This window comes from Cupressus sempervirens, chromosome 4 (genome assembly GCF_028749045.1).
Source record: "Cupressus sempervirens isolate cs-2001-9-10 chromosome 4, ASM2874904v1, whole genome shotgun sequence".
Taxonomy (NCBI): domain Eukaryota; kingdom Viridiplantae; phylum Streptophyta; class Pinopsida; order Cupressales; family Cupressaceae; genus Cupressus; species Cupressus sempervirens.
The window spans coordinates 90704567-90721002 of NC_143121.1; the positions used below are offsets into that span (position 1 = coordinate 90704567).

The following is a 16436-nucleotide window of genomic DNA, read 5'->3' on the forward strand; positions in this document are numbered from 1 at the left end:
CCTTACAAAAGTTGGCTCAAATAACTTCTTCATAGTGTAACAAGTATAGTGAAGTTGTGCTTAGATGATCAAACGTACTGCCATCCAAGTAACAGTACTAGATGGAAGTCACTGCTCAATTAATAGCTGTGAGCAACAAATGCAAGGACTTTCCCGACCTAGAATTGTAACATTAGTTTAGGATGATAATTTAGAGTAGCATGTGTCCAATATCTTTTTCCAAATTCTTCAAGGGATTTGCTGATAGGCCCAAAAGCAATATTTCACAACGTTCTTGTCTATATTTCCTACCTCATTCATTTTCTTCGTCAATTTGATCCATCATTAGTTGCTTTGTCAATTTGATAATCTTCCTCCAGTTGCTGGTTTGATATATCTTCCGCAAGAAATTCATATATCTTATTCTTTATCTGAATCCAGATGTTCCTTGGATACTCGATATTTTTTTTACACGACAGTCTTTCATTATTTTTCTTAAATTTTCCACATCATCTCATCTATCAGCGGCAACATGCATGTTAATCAACAACACATGTATTCCTGCATTATGTGGTTCTAATTCAAAAATCTTCTCTGCTGCTCGCTGTCCTAGCTCTATGTTTCCATGAATTCTGCTAGCAGCCAGCAATGCACCCCATACTTTTGCATCAGGTTCAACTAGCATATTGTTTACAAAATCCTTTACTTCAACTAGGTGCTTGACACGACCAAGAAGGTCAACCATGCAGGCATAGTGTTCAATTGTTGGTGCAATGCCATGATATTTAGTCATGGAGTGGAAGTAATGCTCACCTTTGTTCTCTAAGCCAGCATGGTTGCATGCTGATAGGACAACAATTAGAGTAATATGATTTCGCTTAATTCCCACGTGTTGCATTTGTTCAAAGAATTGAAGTGCCTTTTTGCCATAGCCATGTTGAGCATATCCTGCAATGATTGTATTCCATGAAATCACATCTCTTTTAGGCATCATTTCAAATAGACAATGTGCCTCATCTATGCTTCCACACTTGTAGTACATTGTAACAATGGCATTCCCCATAGATACACCTGGTTCAAATCCCATTTGGATGGAAATGCCATGGAGTTGCTTGCCTTGTTCCAGAGCTACTAGACTTGCACATGCACTAAGTACACAAGTAAAGGTTGATTCGTTAGGTTTGAAACCTGATTGTTTCATTCAAGAGAACATTTTCAGGGCCTTCTCACCATGATCATTTTGAGCATAACTTGCTATCATAACAGTCCAAGAGAGGCTATCGCTGGTACCCATTTCATCAAAATTCTTCTAGAATATTCTTTCTTCCTGTTTTGTGCAAATTTGGCAATCATGACATTCCATGACGCAACCGTTCATTCCTGCATTCCATCAAACAATTCATGAGCTTTCTCCATGCTCCCACACTTTGCATATATGTTGACCATCACATTTTACATAGGAACAATCTATTCAAACCTTGCTTTAATAATAATAATGCAAGCATGAATCTACTTGCCCACTTCCTCCGCTAAGAAGCAGCCACATCCACTAAGGATAGAAGTGTAAGTGAATTGGTTTGGCTTTACCCCCAACGGCCATATTAGTCGAAAGACATTGAGTGCTTCCTCGATATCACCACTTTCCACATACCCTGTACAAATTGGAGTCCAGGATATAACGTTACATTCAGGCATTTTACCAAACACTTGGCGTGTAGACACTATATTCTCGCATTTCACAAGCATGGTACATAAGGTGTTTCACACATACACAACCTGTTGAAGCCCGAGTCTTAATAATGTAGCCATGAGCAATCCATCCCTATTCAACATTGTAATGTCCTCATTTTGGAGGAGTTAATTATTTATAAAGTTATCGATAAAAAAATATATTACAAGGTAACTTTATATTTAATTAAGTGATATTTCTTATAAAGTCATTAAATAAAATAATGTTCTTGAGGTTGCTAGAAGGAGCAGAGAAATAATTTTAAAAAAAGGCCAAACTCTTGAGGAAAAAAGAATAAATAGGCATTGAGGGTTCATTGCTTATCATTGAGATTTATTATTGATATTTGTTGATGCACGTTGTGGAGCCTAGGGTTTCTGCAAGTAGTCACAATTGGCCATTGAGAATGAAAACTCTCAATTGGTATGCAATTTTGAGGATGTGAAGGATCACCTGAATTATTGCAACTGTGGGAAAGATATTTCAGTCCTTTCACTTGTGCTTAATTGCTAGTTTGGAGTTTCAAGTGGAGTAGCACTTTCACCATATCATCTTCAACAGTCAGTCTCCTGTATCTGATCAATCTAGGTTCTTCATTTCAGTTTGTAGTTGTAACAAGTTCTCAATTGTATACAACCAGTTAGGGTTTGTCTGTAATGTGCCATGTCATAATGTTTTGGTGCTAAAAATTGCCATATCATTTGTAAAAACATTTGATTTTCATTGAATGAATACATTGGCACTATTATTTCCTTATTTTAGCAATATACTTTAGCGGTGTATTAAATTTAGAGTTTTGTTTAGTGGCCTATTGGAAAGGGTCATTATAGTGGTATCAGAGAAGGTTTCTTGCTAGCCTGATAGGGTTTATCTAGCCAATTTACACAAAGAACCAGCATGACTAAGAATATGACTAAGAGACATTCTCAAAATCCATCCAAAAGTGTGAGAGATGATGAGACTTTACAGCATCAAGAGAGGCTTCTATAGTCAATAGAGGCAAGTACACAGGCAATGATGGTTATGATGCAACATTTGATTGGGAAAAGCAGGAGAAATAATCATGATACTGACCAGGATGATAGGAGCATAGTAGGATCACAACATAGGACACGGTCTGGAATAGTTGAGAGACCAACACATCCTACATTCAGGGAAGAAACTCCAGCACACACACTTGATGCTATGGTAACAGATATTGTAGATGAACTTTGACAAGCAAGGAATGAGTGGGATTCGTTACCAACATACGTACAGGATGGGTGGACATTTGACAGGTACCTGAACTACAGATCTGCCAGGTAGAAGCAGGTAGATAAACATAGTGAGTTGCAACAGGTCACCAACAAGTTGGTATTACCCACATTTGATGGTAGTGGAAAAATGACTACTTGTGCTTGGATTCATAAGGTGGATACTTTCCTATCTCTGAAGACTATGACAGAATTTGAAGTGCTCAAGTATGCCACTTTACACTTAGATGGGGCAGCACATGATTGGTGGACACATGGCATGATCACATTGCAACACAATCAGATAACCACTTATTAGGAATTCATGGATAGATTGATAGAAAGGTTTGATAAAAAAAATCCTAAAGTTTATTTCCGAGTTAGCCCAATTGAGACAATCAGGAAGCTTAGAACAATTTATCAATGACTTCCAGAATCTTGCAGTGATGGTGCCTGACATTTTAGAATGGAGGCTAGTCATTTTATTCATAGAGGAATTAATTGAACCACTCAAGGGGTGGGTAAAGACTTTTGATCCTCCTACATTATAGGAAGCCATGAAGAAAGCCTATAGTATGGAACTTGCTGCTCCAGCAAACCAGTTTAGTTCGAAGGGTTCTTCATCATTTAGAGATAACAAAGGGGAATTCAGTAAGGGTAAAGAGAAGGTTAGTGACTCAAAAGGCAAGTCAGTTGCACCCTTGGATAAGGAAACACTTAATGACCTATGTAGGAAGAAGCTATGCTTCTTTTGCAAAGGTCCCTATGAGTTTGGTCATGATTGTCCTATGAGGCCTAAGGGGAAGGCTAACCGGGCAATGTGGGCTTATTACAAGGGTTTAGATTCAGATAGCTCAGAGCACCATGATGAGGATTCTAATGGGGTAGAGGGTGAACAAGAGATAGATAGTGTTGAGAAAAAAGAGGCTCTAGAGCTACATTTATAAGAGGCACGTCTGTCTAGTATTCAAAGAGAGGGATCTTTCAGACTCCAGGGAGTCTTGGCAGGGAAAAAGGTTATTACTCTACTGGATACAAGTGCCACACATAATTTCATTGATGCACGATTTGTGGAGAGGCATGGACTCATTACTAAGGAGTTCGAAGGATTAAGAGTCAAGGTAGTTGATGAATATACTCTTCACTGTGATAGGATGGTGCGAGATCTACCTTTGTGCCTGAACAACTATGAGTTCAAGGCGGACTATCATGTGGTTAACATGGGTGACATGGACATAGTACTTGGGATGCAGTGGCTACATTCTTTGAAGGAGGTTGCTCTAAGACTAGAGGATATGGAGATACAGTTCAAGGTGGATGGCAAGATTCATGTGCTGAAGGCTATTCATAATGGTGATGTCAGGACTATCTCACTTAGATGGATGGAGAGATTAGCCATGCATAATAATATAGAGTGGGTGACAATATGTGCCTTGATGCCTACCCAGGAAGAGCAGCATAAGACTGGATATCATCCAGATATTCAAAAATTGAGAATCAAGTATGAGAAGGTTTTTAGCGAGATTCCACCAGGTAGGCCACCAGACAAAGGCATTAAGCACATTATCAAGCTAGAGGAAGGCACTAAGCCTATCATGATCACACCATACCGACACCCAAAATGACTCAAAGATGAGATCGAGAGGACCATCAAGGAGTTGCTAGCAATGGGACACATCAGACCAAGTAAGTCACCTTTTGCATCTTCTGTTGTTTTGGTAAAAAAGAAGGATGGTATTCTATGAATGTGTATTGATTATAGGGTGTTGAATAAGAGAACTATAAAGAATAGGTATCCCATCCATGCATTGATGAGTCGATAGACGAATTGCATGGGGATTTTTATTTCACAAAAATTGATTTGAGATCAGGCTATCACCAGATTAGAGTTCGAGAGCAGGATATTGAGAAAACTGCTTTCAGGTGTCATTGTGGGCACTTTGAGTTTGTAGTCATGCATTTTGGTTTGACTACTGCACCTGCCACTTTTTAGTCCACTATGAACAAGGTCTTCCACCATTAGTTGAGAAAATTTGTGCTGGTGTTCTTTGATGATATTTTGATCTATAGTAGGACATGGTAGGAACATTTAGAGCACTTGGAGATAGTATTGAGCATTTTATAGAGTGAGTCCTTGTATACCAAGGAGTCCAAATGTGATTTGGGGATGACAAAATTGTTGTATCTTGGACACATCATTAGTGTAGAAGGAGTGCAAATGGATCCTGAAAAGATCTGTGCTATTATTGATTGGCCATCAGCAGAGAACCTTACACAGTTAAGAGGGTTCCTTGGTCTATGTCAATTCTATCGTAGGTTTGTTAGTGGCTACTCATGACATGTAGTGCCCTTGATAAATTTTCTGAAGAAAGGGGCATTTGTGTGGACTTGGGAGGCACAGGAGTGTTTTATGTAGTTCAAGGAAATAATGACTACATGCCCAGTATTAGCATTACCTAATTTCACGAAGCCATTTGAGCTTCAATGTGATGCTTCTAGAGAGGGACTTGGTGATGTACTCATGCAAGACAAGCATCTTATAGCTTATGAGAGTAGGAAACTCAGAGGGCCTGAGAGATCATTCAACATATATGATAAGGAGATGTTGGCCATCATGTATGCCTTGGCCAAATTCAGACAATATCTTGTGGGCAACAAATTTTGTATTAAAACTGATCATAATAGTTTGAGGCACTTTTTGGGACAGCAGGACCTGAATGATCATCAGCAGAAGTGGGTGAATAAGTTACAGACATATGATTTTGATATCACATATGCTAAGGGGACACAAAATATTGTTGCAGATGTTTTATCCCGTAAGCCACACCTCACTTCTATGATTCAGATATAAGAGGATTGGCAACACTTGATTGTAGTAGAATATGCCAAAGACATGTGGGCCTCTGCTATAATGAAGAGAACAACAATCGACACCAGATACACTCTCATAGATAATTTGATCATTTATAAGAACAAGATTTAGTTAGTCCTAGGATCGAAAGTGAAGCAGTTGATTTTGAGAGCATTCCATAATTCACCTACAGTAGGCCATCTTGGGTATTTCAAGACTTACAAGTTAGTACGGGAACAGTTCACTTGGAAGGGACTTAAGGCTGATGTTTTGTAGTATGTGCATGAGTGTCATGTTTGCCAGCAAAACAAACAAGAGCACACTTATCCAATAGGGCTTCTATAGCCACTTCCTATTCTTGATAGGAAGTGGAGTACATCTCTATGGATTTTATTATAGGCTTGCCCAAGGCCCAAGGGTGTGATTGTATCTATGTGGTGGTGGATAGGTTGACAAAATATGCTCACTTCTTCCCTATTGCTACTACATACACAACAACTCAGGTGGCAGAGGTCTTCTTCAGGGAGGTTTTTCAGATTACATGGTTTGCCTCAGAGCATTATGAGTGACAGGGACAACCACTTCATGAGTCACTTTTGGCAAGAGGTATTTCGGTTGTGTGGTATTGAGCTTACACCTAGCACTAGTTATAACCCACAAACTAATGGTCAAACAGAGATTGTAAACAAATGGGTGGAAGGGTATTTGAGGAATTATATGGCAGATCAACAACGAGCTTGGGTCCGATGGATATATCTCTATGAGTATTTTTATAATACTACATACCATATGACTATACAAATGACACCCTTCATGGCACTTTATAGTTATGAGGCACCTAGTTTCTTAGATTTGTTGTTGGGAGACAATCGGGTACCCCGTGTAGGTGAACTATTACAATAAAGTAAGGATATAGTTGCTACTCTCAGAGACAACATTGCTAGAGCTCAGAACCAGCAAAAACAGTATGCTAACAAGAAGAGGACTGAGCGTAGCTTTGAGGTAAATGATATGGTTTACCTCATGTTGCAGCCATATAAGTAGTCCACTCTCAAGAAGAGTGGTGTAGAGAAACTCAAGCCACACTATTATAAACTATTTAGGATCGTCAAGCGAGTTGGAGAGGTGGCTTATGAGTTGGAGCTTCCTGCAGATAGTAGAGTGCACAATGTGTTTCATGTATCATGCCTCAAAAAGGCATTGGGTCAGAATGTAATGCCTTCTGCAGTATATCCTCCCTTGAATGATGAGGGAAAATTGATCCTAGTGCCAGAATCCATTCTGGATAGTAGAGAAAATAAACTTCATAGGAGAGTAATCAGAGAGTATCTAGTTAAGTGGAAAGATTTACCTGTTGAAGATGCTACTTGGGAGGGAGAAATGATTTTGCAGCATCCAACATTAAGATTGCTTGAGGCCAAGAAATTTTAGGGGGGGTGAACCTATAATGTCCCCATTTTGGAGGAGTTAATTATTTATAAAGTTATCAATAAAAAAATATATTACAAGGTAACTTTATATTTAATTAAGTGATATATCTTATAAAGTCATTAAATAAAATAATGTTCTAGAGGTTGCTGGAAGGAGTAGAGAAATAATTAAAAAAAGAGGCCGACCTATCGAGGAAAAAAGAATAAATAGGCATTGAGGGCTCATTGCCTATCATCAAGATTTATTATTGATATTTGTTGATGTGCATTGTGGAGCCTAGGGTTTCTGCAAGTAGTCACAATTGGCCATTGAGAACAAAAAATCTCAATTGGTATGCAATTTTGAGGGTGTGAAAGATCACCTAAATTATTGCAACTATGGGAAGGATATTTCAGTCCTTTCACTTGTGCATAATTTCTAGTTTGGAGTTTCAAGTGGAGTTGCACTTTCACCATATCATCTTCAGCAGTCAGTCTCCAGTATCTGATCAATCCAGGTTCTTCATTTTAGTTTGTAGTTGTAACAAGTTCTCAATTGTATACAACCAATTAGGATTTGTCTGTAATGTGCCATGTCATAATGTTTTGGTGCTGAAAATTGCCATATCATTTGTAAAAACATTTGGTTTTCATTGAATGAATACACTGGCACTATTATTTCCTTATTTTAGCAATGTATTAAATTTAGGGTTTTGTTTAGTGGCCTATTGGAAAGGGTCATTACAAACATCACTATCTTCACATTGAAGTTACAACTGCCTGAAGATGAGGAAGAAGTATCCATCACCAGAAATGCATGCTCACAAAGAGTTTTTCTGCAAAGGAAGAGAAATATGTCTTGCCTTCATCATAGGCTTCTCATGGATTTCAGCTACCCTTGCCCTGTTTGTGGCATCAATCAACAAAAGCTCCATTTTTATCAGAATTAAATGCATCCATGTAATGATATTGCTCCCCTTATATGATTCCATATTAACTTTAACTCCAATCCAGTACACCTTCTGAAATGACTCATCAAATTTGAATATATCAATCTTTGATCTCTCTTTTGCATAGAGAGCCATAGATCCAGTACCTTCATCGATAGCTAGCAATGAATCCTCTCCTGAATGCATGAATAGAACGACCCATGTTATTCATATTACAACCAATCTTGGGACAACGATACAAATACAAGGAGGATTCTATAAGATTGTGGACGAAGATCATTAGCTCTCCTGACTTGAGGATGACTACTTTGAATAATCTTTTCTGGTGAGGGTTGATGACAGCTAACTCTACTAATCCTCTGCATGATGGGATAACCTGATGCCAACAATTGCTATTAATCTTAGATATATCTTTTCTCACAAGAGCTAGTTCACCAACATTATAAATAATGGCAAGCAGATATTCCTCCTCAACTGATACTGTCACCTTAAGCTCCACTTTCTGCGCAAATGGATTTATCCACAGAGATTTAATGGTCCTAACTTCTTCAATATATCGGGTCACTGGACTGTCATTCTTTTCCGTGGACATTTTCTTCTTTAACTCCTGCACAAACTTATCCTCAACTTCTCATAGAAGAGTTTTAAACAAGTTAGTGAGATTTTCGAATAGGTTAGTAACTATCTCGAAGAGGTTAAGAAGTATGCATTTTTGGAGAGGTTAATCAGGCTACTCCAGAATGTGCAATTTTAAAGTTATCCTTAACTTGTTTGGAAGGTTAATGGATACATGTTTTTGGAGAGGTTAATTAACCTACTCCAAAATGCGTGATTTGAAAGTTATCATTAACCTATTTGGGAGGTTAATGGTTAATGATAAACTTGAAAATGCATATTTTGAGTCTCTCCATTAACCTACTATAACTTGGGGTTCAGAAGTCAGATTTTGAAAATTTCAAGTGCTAGGTGGAGCTGGGAATGAGCCGGAGATATGAAGATTTAGAAACTCACAAAAATTTAGAGATAAAATAATCATTTCAATGATCAAAATAGGACGTATTTTGCACATAATTAGGGGATCAACAAGTTCAAAATTGAAACATTTGATGACCAGGTAACAGTTGGCCTTCTTTATCTTTATATGCTAAATATTTTTCCAAGAAGGATTCTTAATCATGAAAAAGAAAACCATAGTCAATTCCATCTTCTTCTTGAATCTTTTGAAAACTTGAAGTAAGTGGGGATGGACCATTTTAGGGCCTAGCCTCCTGCTGCCATAGAAATTCTTCAAGAATTCAACTTGCAAAAGCTCATCAGGAATCTGTTTCTTGGGATATGAAAAATATTCATCATCACTATCACTATCACTATCACTTTCAACTTTTCCCTTGTACCAAACCATGATTATGAATTTCCACCTTCAAATAGAGTTGCCGATAATCAATCTTTAAAATAGAGTTGCCAACCTTCATTCTAGGGAGGGTACCTTTTATCAACCATGTTATTAATTATTTTTCACTTGGTTTTGGATGTGACCAAGATTCTACCTGTTTCTTCTTGGAATTACTACTATTATTTCAATGACTACAATGTTATGACCAATAGGAGCTCTTTGTAAGATTTCCCCAAACTCTTCTTCTTCTTCAAGAACTTGGTTTACCTGATAATATTGCTGTGCACTTCGTCTACACCTTTAGGATAGAGTTTTCAAGTCTGAGATGATATCCTCCTAGGTGTCTTGGAAGCCAAGGTTTGGTTGGAGAATAGGAAAAATGTTCTCATGTGGTAGCACCATTATGCTTCATTATAGGTGACTGTCAGTCTTTTCTCATTCACTCTCCCCAGTAGAGTCACCAAAAATCTATTAGGATCCATGAAAATCAGATTTTCATTGATCCTAAGTAGGCTAGCTTCTTGAAGAGTTTCTATGGTGGATGGAAACTAGATCTAGGAGGGATTCATCCATCTTTTCTCTGGACTTTGCAAAAGATAGATGAAGAAGATGGTAAGGACAATAAATTTTTCTCTCAAAAACCAAAATCATTTTTAGAAAGAAATTCCACATGCGAGCATAAGGAAGAACTTGATAAGAAAAGTGATCCATGTCAATCAAAGATGGATAGTGGAGGTCAAAAAGGTGTCCCAATGCCTACACCTATTGCTCATCAAAATAATATTTCCATTGATCCCAATCAAGTTGAATTTTTAAAAAGCTTCTAAGGAAATGTATGACTGGATCCTAACAAAGTACATCCTTCTTTACTTCAAATGCTGCGAGAACTTGAGAAAGAAGACCCACACAAGAATTATTTTCTTGATAATAGAACATCTCCTGATCCAAATGTTAGAAAGGATTCATCTAGTTCTTCATGCATGAAAGAAGACGAGGATTCTACATCTAATCAAGGAGATGGTCGAGACATGGTATCTATAGAAGAAGAATGGTCTGGTAATGTATCAAGGAATCATTGTGAAAATTTCCAAACCCAAGAAAAACTATTCAATCATTTTGATTGTAATAGAAAAGAAAAAGAAATATCAGAATCTCAAGAAACTATGCAACATATGATTGAAGATGAGGAAAATGTGGATCAAGGTGAATTTCATAATACTTTTATTCCTACTTGGTGCCTCAATGCTTTAGATGATGACTTCCTATGTGGAGAAGATCTTCCCATTCATCCTTCCATGATCATTCACGATGAGGAATCTATTGATCATGTCAATACTTCAGATGTTCTAGCACAATACGAAATCACTACCATTGATGTAGATAAAAGCACCAATGAACTTCTACAAATATATGATTTCCCTAAGGAAATGGAGATCTTTACATTTGATGATATTGATGAACTTGTGATTAAAAGATCGATTGATGAAAAAGATAAAAATCATCTTCTAGGAGAAGAAGATGAACCATATAACTTTGATTCTTTGTCATGCATACCAACTTTCACATTTCATGAAAGATGTCTTGGAGAAGAAATGATGATTCAAAAGGGGATAGATATCATTGAATGCATTGAAGATGAAAGCTATATGAATATACAATTGAAATCCTATGGATCATTCAAAGTTCAAGGAAATCCTCTTTTTGAGCCTTTTTATCAAATAGGAAATCTTATGCCAAAGAGCTTCTATGAGAAGAATAATGTTGATAGAAGAAGTAATGAGTTAGCAGAGACTCTCATGGAAAAATCAGATGAAGGAAACTCTTATGACATTTTTACCCCAAGCTTGTGCTTGAAATCATTAGATGGTAATTTCCTCTATGAAGAAAATGTTTAATTTAATCCTTTATTCTTAGAGGAAGACATTTTTACTGATGATTTCCAAGTTGGTATTCAAAGACAAGGCTCAATGGTTATAACTCCGTAGGTTACTTCACTCCACAAATTGTATGAAGGCAATACAATACAAAGTTTGGTATCTTCTTGTCTTAACCATTAGAAGACCCTTCAGATGGAAAATTTTGATATTAATGGGATGAAAAATGAAGTTATTGATGATAGTATCAATGTAACTCCGTAGTACCTAAAAATTCAAGATGATCTTTTGGAAGATAAATAAGAAGAAATGGATCATGAGAAGATTCAATATAACATGGATGTGCATCCTAGTTGGAATAATTGTATAAAGGATTCAACTATGATCATCCTCATGGAAACGAAAGAGTGTCTAGTGTTTGAAACAAGTTCAAGATTTCATGATGATCAATCAATAAAAATTCAACTGCAGGGCTTGCCAAGTAGAAGAGAGGATCCGAGATACATTCAGAAACTTGATAATCTTATACTTCAACTCTTTGAAAATGAAGTTATCAATCGCATGCTATAGGAAGCAGAATTGATTTTGAAGTCTGAGATTTTTGATGAAGCCTGGTTATTTGGATATATTCTTTCATCCAGAGATGTGGAGCATGCTACGAATCTCAGAGTAAGAATTCAAGGAGCACATTTAAATTTGAACCCATGGAAGCTTAAGAATTGTCACATGTTGGTACACCATGGTATTTATTTTTCCTACCCAGTGAATGGATTTTCATGATTATACCTTGAGTCACTGGAGGTAGGGAAAACTGCCTTGTATATAGTCTAATTAGGAGTTTTTGTTGTGCCTAGTTTTCTTTCAGTTGACTGGCTTTTGGTGCTAGTTTCCTCCCTTTTGTAAATTGGTCCCTCAGATAACTCTATTTTACAACCCAATGAATAAGGCACTATTTTATTCATTCTGGATTCGAGCTTCGTCCTTGTCAATCCTTGTCCCTAGATAGAGCCAGCTATTACCCGATCATCAAATGTTTCAATTTTGAACTTGTTGATCTCCTGATTATGTGCGAAATACATCCTATTTTGATCATCGAAATGATTATTTTGTCTCTAAATTCTTGTGATTTTCTAAATCTTCATATCTCTGGCTCATTCCTAGCTCCATCCAGGACTTGAAAATTTCAAAATCTGACTTCTGAACCCCAAGTTATAGCAGGTTAATGGAGAGACTCAAAATACACATTTTCAAGTTTATCATTAACCATTAACCTCCCAAATAGGTTAATGATAACTTTCAAATTGTGCATTTTTTTGTAGGTTAATTAACCTCTCCAAAAACATGTATCCATTAACCTCCCAAACAGGTTAAGGATAACTTTAAAATTGCCCATTCTGGAGTAGGTTAATTAACCTCTCCAAAAAAACGTACTTCTTAAACTCTTTGAGACAGTTACTAACCTATTTGAAAATCTCACTAACTTGTTTAAAACTCTTCTATGAGAAGTCGAGTATGAGTTTGTGTAGGAGTTAAAGAAGAAAATGTCCATGGCAAAGAATGATAATCTAGTGACCCGATATATTGGATCAATTAGGAATATCTTCTTGCCATTATTTATAATGTTGGTGAATTGGCTCCAATGAGAAAAGACATATCTGAGATTAATAGCAACTCTTGGCATCCGGTTATCTTAGCGTGCAGAGGATTAGTAGAGTTAGCAGTCGTCAACCCTCACCAGAAAAGATTATTCAAAGTAGTCATCCTCAAGTCAGGAGAGCTAATGATCTTTATCCACAATCTTATAGAATCCTTCTTGTATCTGTACCGTTGTCCCAAGATTGGTTGTAATATGAATAACATGGGTTATTCTATTCATGCATTCAGGAGAGGATTCGACTTGTTAGCTATCGATGAAGGTACCAGATCTATGGCTCTCTATGCAAAAGAGAGATCAAAGATTGATATATTCAAATTTGATGAGTTATTTCAGAAGGTGTACTGGACTGGAGTTAAAGTTAATATGGAATCATATAAGGGGAGCAATATCATTACATGGATGCATTTAATTCTGGGGAAAATGGAGTTTTTGTTGATTGGTGCCACCAACAGGGCAAGGGTAGCTAAAATCCACGAGAGGCCTACGATGAAGGCAAGACATATTTCTCTTCCTTCGCAGAAACACTCTTTGTTAGCATGCATTTCTAGTGATGGATACTTCTTCCTTGTCTTCAGGCAGTTGCAACTTCAATGTGAAGATAGTGATGTTGAACAGGGACGGATTGCTCATGGCTACATTATTAAGACTCGAGCTTCAACAGGATGTGTGTGTGGGAAATGCCTTATGTACAATGCTTGTGAAATGCGAGAATATAGTGTCTGCATGCCAAGTGTTTGATAAAATGCCTAAATGTAACATTATATCTTGGACTACAATTTGTATAGGGTATGTGGAAAGTGGTGATATCGAGGAAGCACTCAATGTCTTTCGACTGATATGGCCATTGGGGATAAAGCCAAACCAATTCACTTACACTTCTATCCTTAGTGTATGTGGCTACTTCTTAGCAGAGGAAGTGGGCAAGTAGATTCATGCTTGCATTATTATTATTAAAGCAAGGTTTGAACAGATTGTTCTTGTGGACAGTGCAATGGTCGACATATATGCGAAGTGTGGGAGCATGGAGAAAGCTCATGAATTGTTTGATGGAATGCAGGAACAAATGGTTGTGTCATGGAATGTCATGATTGCCAAATTTGCACAGAACGGGAAGATAGAATATTCTAGAAGAATTTTGATGAAATGGGTACCCGTGGTAGCTTCTCTTGGACTGTTATGATAATAGGTTATGCTCAAAATGATCATGGTGAGAAGGCCCTGAAAATGTTCTCTCAAATGAAACAATCAGGTTTCAAACCTGTCAAATCAACCTTTACTTGTGTACTTAGTACATGTGCAAGTCTAGCAGCTCTGGAACAAGGCAAGCAACTCCATGGCATTTCCATCCAAATGGGTGCAAGTGTGGAAGCATAGATGAGGCACATTGTCTATTTGAAATGATGCCTAAAAGAGACGTGGTTTCATGGAATGCAATCATTGCAGGATATGCTCAACATGGCTACGGAAAAAAGGCACTTCAATTCTTTGAACAAATGCAACACATGGGAATTAAGCCAAACCGTATTACTCTAATTGCTGTCCTATCGACATGCAACCATGCTGGCTTAGTGAACAAAGGTGAGCATTACTTCCACTCCATGACTAAATATCATGGCATTGCACCAACAGTTGAACAATATGCCTACATGGTTGACCTTCTTGGTCGTGTCGGGCACCTAGTTGAAGCAGAGGATTTTGCAAACAATATGCTAGTTGAACTCGAAGCAAAAGTATGGGGTGCATTGCTGGGTGCTAGCAGAATTCATGGAAACATAGAGCTAGGACAATGAGCAACAGAGAAGATTTTTGAACTAGAACCACATAATACAGGAATACATGTGTTGTTGATTAACATGTATGTTGTCGCTGATAGATGGGATGATGTGGCAAATTTAAGAAAAATAATGAAAGACTGTGGTGTCGAAAAAAAAAGGAGGATCCAAGGAACAGTTGGATTCAGATAAAGAATACGATATATGAATTTCTTGCGGAAGATAGATCAAACCAGCAACTGGAGGAAGATTATCAAATTGACAAAGCAACTAATGATGGATAAAATTGACAAAGAAAATGAATAAGGTAGGAAATATAGACAAGAAGGTTGTGAAGTATTGCTTTTGGGCCTATCAGCAGATCCCTTGAAGAATTTGGAAAAAGATATTGGACAGATGCTACTCTGAATTATCATCCTAAACTGATGTTACAATTCTAGGTGGGGAAAGTCCTTGCATTTGTTGCTAACAGCTATTAATTGAGTAGTGACTTCCATCTAGTACTGTTACTTGGATGGCAGTACGTTTGGTCATCTAAGCACAACTTCACTATACTTGTTACACTATGAAGAAGTTATTCGAGCCAACTTTTGTAAGGATTGGGTAGATAAGTGGCAGTTAAAAGTAGATGCCAAGGATATGGATCAATAAGGATTGATTATTCAATCATCTTCTGAAAATATCTAAGGTTCAAATTTCAAGGGATATAGGTTAATTTTCTTGAGGTTAATTAACCTCTCCAAAATCATGTAATTTGGAAGTGGTTATTAACCACGAAGAGGTAGTTATTAACCTCTATGTCTATATAAAGACAACTATTGGCTTTGTAAAGGGAATTTTTTGGTTTTGAAAATAAGGGGAACACTATGCTGAAATTTTGATATAGGGATAAATTTTGGAAAGTATGTACACTTTTTATCTCTGAAATCAAAAAATCTTTAATATCTTCTTGGTACAAGGAAATGAAATGAGATGTGCTTTGGGTTTCTTATTCTAAAACCAAAATTGTTATATGTTGTAGTAGATATTCTCATGGTACTGTGAGAGTGTTTATAAATAATGAATGTGTTTGATAATACTGGTTGCTTTCAAGTGTAGTTTTTGATCACCTTTATTATCGATTTTGTTTACTCAAGAAGGTTGTAAAGGCGTGTGGTGCATTCGTCCTAAAAGACTTTCTCTTGATCTTTGAAGTTTTAGATTCTTTATTTGAAAAACTCTTTAAAAATCATTTCATACGAGAGAGCTACCCCTCTAAACGTAGAGGAAGGCCGCATACCAAGGGCCTATCCAACTGTTGTGAACTGTTTGCCACACACTCCATTGGGCAAATTCTACGGTGACAAATCTGTTTACCAACAATATATATATATATATAGTTTATGCAAAGTTTTGTACACAATTGCTATTCTTAGTTGAATAAAGAATGAAATTAAGAACTATTATACATATGTATGTATATGTATATACATACATATCTATCTATCTATCTATACATATCTATCTATCTGTATTATATGTATATATATGTATGTATAGCTAATAGGAGATTGTACAATATGGATCAATTAAAATCCATTTAATGTTATG

General features: G+C 36.9%; 2 pseudogenes; one reads left to right on the forward strand and one right to left on the reverse strand.

Moving 5' to 3' along the window:
* Positions 1 to 493: 493 nt before the first annotated feature.
* LOC149560060 (pentatricopeptide repeat-containing protein At4g02750 pseudogene) lies at positions 494 to 1725 on the reverse strand (annotated as a pseudogene).
* Positions 1726 to 13077: 11352 nt separating this feature from the next.
* Positions 13078 to 15790, forward strand: LOC149560061 (pentatricopeptide repeat-containing protein At2g13600 pseudogene; annotated as a pseudogene).
* The last annotated feature ends 646 nt before the right edge of the window (positions 15791 to 16436 follow it).